A 7,694-nucleotide genomic window follows, 5' to 3' on the forward strand; every position below is an offset into this window, starting at 1 on the left:
AACACACATACACACACAAACACAAACACAAACTAAATGATATATCAAAAACAAACAAATGACAATAGTTCAGTGAAAATCTAGAGAGTGACAAGGGGACTAACAGGATTTCAATGATTTTAAAATTCACAATGTATCCATGATTACAAGTACAAGAGAATTAGGGACAAGCTTTGTTAAGCCCTGCAGCAAGAAAGGTCCCCTTTGCTCTTTGACAGGGCTGGACTTTTATGCATGGCTTGCCCTGTCTCTGCTGTATAGTGAGAGCAACAACATTAGTAGAGGTAAACTAATTTTAAGTAGCTCAATGCTTTCATATCTGTTCTCAGAAAAAAGACCTGCTCCATGTAGTGGAGGACAGATGAAGGGACAGAACATGTCTTAAAAAAACAGAAATAACACACTTCCAAAGCTAACCATATCCAAGTTAGACTTTCCATTTGATTTATCCTCAGGAAAGCAGAGGCATTATTTTGTAAAAGGAAGGCAGCAGGAGCCACAAGTTTGATGATGATGTTGATGAGCAACATCAACTCTGTTCCCCAAAAATCAAGTACAATATATACTAAAATATTTCTTTCCCATTTCCCAGAGATAATACCTTACCAACTGAGATGATGTTACTTGGATATCTATCATTCAAGAATGTTTGCCACTTCCTGGAAGATAAAGACCTACAGATATCTTGTGGCACGTGTTGGAAGGAGGTATAGGAGCCATGGATCTTAAGGGTGGACAAGGGATTTTAATGCTAATATTCACAAGGCCAGCATAGTTGTTTGACAAATTCCAGCAATGTTGGAACACATGTAGTCTTTTCTACCTACTTTGGTTTTCATTTCCAGGTCTTTAGGTTAGTTAACTCAACAAGATACTAAGATGCACCCAATCATGATATACTTTTCAATACCCTTTTTGTTTCTTTTTGTTTTGTTTTTTGTTGTTGTTTCCTAGTGAGAACTTAAACCATTTTTCACATTAAGAATTGTGAGGAGGCTCTCATATTGAGAAAGCACAGTCTTACATGAAAATGAATTTACCACCCAGGTTTAGATTCCTATTGAGAGTGAGGAGAACGAAAAAGAAAATAAGAGAGAAGAAATGTGAGTTTACAGTCCAAGGAAAAGGGAAAAATGTAGTATAGACTAGGCGATGGTGATATTGTCCTTCAATCCCATCAGCACTAGGGAGGCAAACAAAACTTGATCTGTTTGTATTCCAAGCCTGTTTTATTACAGATAGTGTTTTAGGACAATCTCCAAAGGAAAGAGGAAATGTTTGTCTCAAAAATAATCAGAGTAATGATAATAATATTAATGGCCCAGCAAAAAAAGCAGGCAGGATAATGGGGAAAAATATTCTACATCCAACTGAGGCAAACCAATTTTGCAGATGCTAGCTACAAAGAACAGCACTACCCCAGCAATGCCCCTGTCTCCATCTTCCCTACTCAGGCAAGCTGATCCTTCTTTGCCTATATCTGCCAATGGTAACAGCTTGTTTAACACCTGACCCTGTGCTGCTGAAAATTCACATGAGCTTCCCAGGTCGGTTATCTTAGTGCTGGAGGCTCAGGACCAGATAAACTGGAAGTCTCCTTTAGCTTCAAGGATTGATAGTAACTTCACTGGGAATGCAAGCCTGGGGCTCAGGAATGTTTACGATTTCAGCAGCCCTGCTGGACTCTGGTGATACATGCCTTTAATCCCAGCACTAGGGAGACAGAGGCAGGCAGATCTCTGCGAGTTCAAGGCAAGCCTGGTATACTTCACAAGTGCTGGGACAGTCTCCAAAGCTACACAGAGAACCCCTATCTCGAAGGGGGAAAAAAAAAAAAAAAAAAAAAAAGGTTTCCAGCAACCTTGACCCACAGCCCTCATTTAAGTACTCTTGGCACTTTATTTGACATAGACCTACCCAACAGCCCAGTACACCAGGACATGGGGAGCCTACGGAACCGGATGGGGGTGGGGGTGGAGGTGAATACAGGGGTCATTTGTTCCAGCACCCCAGCTGTAACTATGTGAGTTCTGGGCAAATGGGTGCTAATACCCAACAAAGATTTCCTACTTAGAAGCTTGCCCTGCTAGATCACTCACAGGCTCCATTGGAATTTCAGGCAATCCCCACTTCAAATGCAAAAGCAGGCTCTGTATGTTTTCCTTCGAAGATGGAAAACTTCAGGAGTAGCTCAGCTTTTGCCTGAGTTCAGGAAAGAAAAAAGCTGAGCAAATCTTCCCTACCCAAGCCTACCACCAGGTGCTTATACTCAGCAATCCTAGCTCAAAAGCCCAGCATGGGGCAATGAAGCAATCTACAGGAGGAGGGGGCAGGGGAGGGCCACCCCTACCACTCTTCTTTCTCCAAAAGATTCTTGGTTCCTTGCAGTCCAAAGTCTCTTGCTTTTGGAGTTGTGACTTACCCCTCTACCCTAATTATCACATGGATAGCCAAATGAGATCAATCACTTTGCACAGACAGACAGAAGCCCTTCTTTCCTTATTCTTGGTGGAGGTGGAAGCTGTCTGGGCTTCTCACCAAGATTACCCTCGTTGGAGATGGTTCCTTCACTTGAGGAGAGAGTGCTGCCACAGTCTGGACATGTCCACGTCCTCCTCCACAATTTTGAATCTCATATATGACACTATGTAGAGGTCTTCCCTAATTACAGATGGGAGACTCCAAGAAATGTAACAGGTGTAGGTAAAGTGAAAGCAATAGCTTTATCCCTTTGGAATGGGGGTGGGCCTAAGGCTGTGAGCCTTTACTCCCTTTTCCCTCATTGGTACTGTTTAGATGCCCCCATCACATGCAAGCACACTCCGCACCACCACCACCTTCCTACTATTTCTCCTCACAACACCTTCTAGGAACAGGAAATAGTCATTTCAGAGCCCGCTTTGCAGAGGGGAATCCTGCTCTTTAAACACTGGGGTTTTACTTTCAGGTTGATGTTGAAGGAGGCTGAGGCCTGTGAGTATTAGTCTTAGAGACACCTGGGAGCAGGAGCCATAGCCATGTTCCCCACAGCTGTTTGGAATTGTGCTTTAACACACAAAGGTCATAAGATAGTCTAATTTTAACTCAAAGTACCAAGTAGCAACTACAGCAGGTCTGGTATGACTCACAGCAACTTGTCTTTGTGATAGCCTGCTTGCTCTAACCAACGTGGGAGTGTGGGCACCTCTGCCTAGCAACCTTTCCATCACTTACTCAAACTTCAAGGATGTAATCCAAGCAAAAGAGCTCTGCAATCTTTTTGTCATGAAAACAACAACACAACAACATAATATATTGAACCTCATTAGGTACCACATTTTATACACACACAAAAAAAAAAAGGAAGGAAAGGAAGTAAAACACAGCTTCAACAACCCTGTGGTTAAGAACTCAGAGGAGGAACAGAAAGCTTTTTTGACTTCAAGTTAGGAAAGGCAAACTTTTTTTTTTTTTTTTTTTTTTTTTTTTAAGACAGCACAAAAGCACTGTCCGTGAAATCAAAAGCAAAACCCAATCTTCCTTCTTCGCTGGGTTGTGGGCCAGCTCTTTGGGGGTGACATCCACTAGTCCTATAATTCATACAGATTCCAGGAAGGTGAAGGTTTGAGATGTGAAGCACTCAGCTACTCAGACACTGCTGTCCATGCAAACTGCACTCACCTCTGCAGTACATCTGGAACAGGTGGTGGATGGGCCACACATTGCTCAGGCCCATGGCATAGGATATGCAGGTAAGCAAGAACTGCTGGGGTTGTCCCACTTTGGTTGCCCCTTCTCCACAACCTCAGGCTGGGTATACTTGGTTGGGCCCAGTCTTCCTGTGTGCTGGTCAGGGCATTCAGGGCTGCCCTTGGGCTGCAGCTCCATCTTCTGAGACAACACTCAGGGTAGAATGGGCCCACTCCTGTGCTCTCTTCTGGATTCCAGTCCCTTGGGTTTCCTGTTGTTCAGCTTTCTGCACTGTCAGGCCCTGGTGTGAGTCTTCCCTGGTGGGTCGGTCCCTCCCCGGGCTTTAACCTCAGTGGTGGCCAGTTCACAGCCTCCCACTGACCTTTGCCCACATTCTTTTTTCTGTGTCATGACTCTCAAACTCCAGGATTTCTGGGCTCCTCATACTATTAAGGATTACTGAAAAATAGCTCACGAAGATACGATTGCGTCTGCTGGAGGCTGATGGTGAACTGGAAACTGCAGAAAGTCTCTGATCTATGTGCTTTTCAATTTCTATAGCATAAACGCTTCCATGATGGCACATCCTGAACTACCAATAAGTGCAAAGGGACACTATTATTTTGGGTTCCCTCCCACCTTGCACTTACAGTGACACAGGTAGCCTCAGGAGAACAACTGAAAAGGAATCATAAATCATGAGTTTTGAGAATTGTGTCTGATTTAAAATTTACACTTCACTCAGACCTTGGTCATAACTGTATTTAAAAATTATCTCAACAAAGGGGATGAATCTCAGTTCTCTGGGGTGTCCAGATTCCCAGTGCAGGTGACTCAGTCAGGCTTAGCCCCACCTGAGAGTTCTCAGGATGCAATTCTGGCTAATGGATGACTGCCTGTGGGTAGGAACTTCACTGTGCCTATCAGAAACACAATACAGAACATGATAAAGCCGATTCGCCAGAACTCCTGAGGAAGGAGAGAAAGCAGCGATAGCGCTACGCAGGGTTCTATAGTCTTACCCTGAAAACTAAGGTTATACAATTTTGAATCATTTGCTCATCCTGGTGAGTCCACTGTTAATGAATCATAAGAGTTTCTAGTTTCCCTGTATGAGAGAGTGCAAACTCCTTAGCACTGTTGGCAAGACCTTGAGAGTTTTTGTTTGTTTGTTTGTTTTGGGTTGTGTTGCAATTCTTGTCCTTTAAAAAAGAAAGATTTTATTTTATTTGCATATTCTACATATACATATGCATATGTACATACATACATACATAATGTATATACATAATACATAGTTGGGACTGGGGTTGTGGATGGCTGTGAACCACCATCTGGGTGCTGGAGACTGGACCCATGGTCTCTACAAGAACAGCCTTTTAGCTGTTGAGCCATTGCTTCAGCCTCCCCTTTTGAGATGGGGTTTAGCTAGGTTGATTGTTTAGGTCAGGTCTTTATCTCCCTGCTTCAGCCTCTCAAGTTGGTAGGTTACAGGTGCATCCCACCCTCCTGATTCATGTTGACGTCTAATTACGACTACATTATTTGAGATTTGATTTGAGGGAATTTCAGTGTGCTGATAAGAATGTAAATTCTACAGCTGTTATATGAGTAAGCTTTTAAACATTATAATTGATCTTTTATCATTCTACAGTGATCTTTCTTTCTCTTTTTACAGTAACAAAACAAAGCAAAGCTACGTCCCCATGGAGAAACTGGCATTTGACTGTATGTGGAGAGCTCCTTGGCTGACCAGTTCAGCTTAGTGTCTTCTGACTCTACAATGTGTGAAAGGGAAATGAAATCTGTAGAAGCTATAATTTGAGACCCAAAATTTTGTGGGCAAGCAATCTGAAGAGGGTATTCTGTGGAGATGTTGGGAACCCCAGTGATCACATGGCCTCTGGGATGATCATTTGACAGCTCTGAGTGTGATGGATAGGAAGGTAGGTGTAACAAATGCATTTTTAATTTAGGGTGCTCTTCAATCTAAAGTGGGTTTAGTGGGATGTAACCACAATGTGGGTGGAAGAGTATCCTAACACAATCCAAGAATGTAGTCCTGTGAGAATTCTGAGTGCTGGGGCTGGAGATAAGGCTCGGTGGTTAAGAGTACTGGCTGCTCTTCCAGAGGACATGGGTTCAATTCCCAGCACCCACAAGGCAGCTCACAACCGTCTGTAATTCCAGCTCCAGGGGAATTGACACCCATGACAAAACACCAATGCACATAAATTAAAAAAGAAAAAATGGAAAAGGGAAGAAACATTCTAAAGAAAGAAAAACAATTCTGAGTACCTGTGAGAAAACTCCGAAGAAAATAAGAGTCTCGTGACCTCAGTTTCTCCAAAACACTGAATTGTTCTTGGAGGATTATTCTCTACACCCCTCCCAGGTGTATCATATAGGAGTGAGTTTGCTTCAGATTATTCATTCCAACTGGCTATTAGTACTTATTTATACACCTCTATAGAAATTCATGGGGTTTTTTTTCCATGTGCAGCCTGTCATTGTGATTATATTCAGTTTGAACTCATGAGAGCTTTACTCATATGATCTTTCTTAACGCTCAAAGTGGATATTGCCTGATGTTCTTAATAAAGTTGGATGTTGTGTGAGACTTTATTCCCCCTTTTTAGGCTCCATTCTCCCAGGTTCCACTACCTTTAGATCGGTAAACTGAGGCACATCTGTATTTCATGATAGCATTACTTCACCTGTCTGATTTCCATAAGCACAACTGTTCTGTTGAGGTGACTCCCACTCATAACTAGAGATGTTCAACAGTGCATTTATATTTGTACAAGTTGTTCTGGATGTAAGTATGTGTAAACACACTGCATACTTTCCCCTCTCCTTCAATAGGCTCTGCCCAGGCTCTCAGATTTGATTGCACATTGTATTTACCCAAGAGCACCAGACTCACTCCCAAGATTTTCTGACAAAGGCTCCTTGAATCCAGTAGCATGGACACTGCAAATTTTCAATGCTCTGATGTGTCTAGAATGGCAGAGGTGATGGGCACACTGAAAAAGAATAGAATAATGATACATGACAATGTTCCTCTTTTCACCTTTGAGAGTACATGATTTTTGAGACCCTGTCAGTGACTGACCCTAGGAAGGCATGACAAGTGCAGAAAGGCAGTCACTATGCCTAGGTTGAGAGTAGGGGACAGACACTTCAGTGTTCAGGAATAGACTCCGATGTATTATCACAGGGTGTACCCACTGTTCGAGCCTAAAATCCATCTGATGAGAAAACCAGGAGTAAACACTTAGGTAAATAAATGCTGCTTCTCATATATTTAAGGACAGTGGTAATTTTAAAATGAAAATAAGAAGGCAGCTAAGATAGTGAACAATTTGTCCTGTGAGTTATTGTCCTCTGTTAAAGACTCAACTGTTAGAAAGACATCATCACTATCTACCTTTTTGATATGTATATTATTTTAACTTATGTGTATGTGTTTTGTGTTCATGTTCATGCTGGTGAAAACAAGGATAGAAAAGGATACAACAAGGATGTTTTATCATCTGGAACTTGGATTTTCAGACACTGTAGGCTTTCCAACGTGGATTCTGGGAACCTTATTTTGTTTCTCTGCAAATGTAGCAAGTGTTTAGCCAGAGAATTTTCTCTTTACTACCACCACCTGCCACACCAAAGACCTTTCCAGTGCCTACTTTTGTCATTGGGAAAAAGAGAGAAATAAAAGATCTCTCTGGTCGATGTTCCAAGTGATGTCTAAGTGTCTTCAGAGGTGTCTGCACAGATGGATGCAAAGAAGTCCTTCAATTCCATGAGCTCGGCTTGTTAGTACAGGAGGGAACCCTCAGTCTGGATAACCTTGATCCACTTTATTATGATAAAAAAGAAAAGAAAACAGACAAATTGACATAATGGATGAATAACAGCCATTAATATGGAGTGTTTTCAGTTATACACTGCTCTGTGTGACTTATGTACATTTTAGAAAGCATTACTATACAGAGGTGAATGAAGGTGGCTGTGAGTGATGTTTG

The sequence above is a fragment of the Phodopus roborovskii genome, unplaced genomic scaffold, assembly GCF_943737965.1.
Source record: "Phodopus roborovskii unplaced genomic scaffold, PHOROB, whole genome shotgun sequence".
NCBI lineage: Eukaryota > Metazoa > Chordata > Mammalia > Rodentia > Cricetidae > Phodopus > Phodopus roborovskii.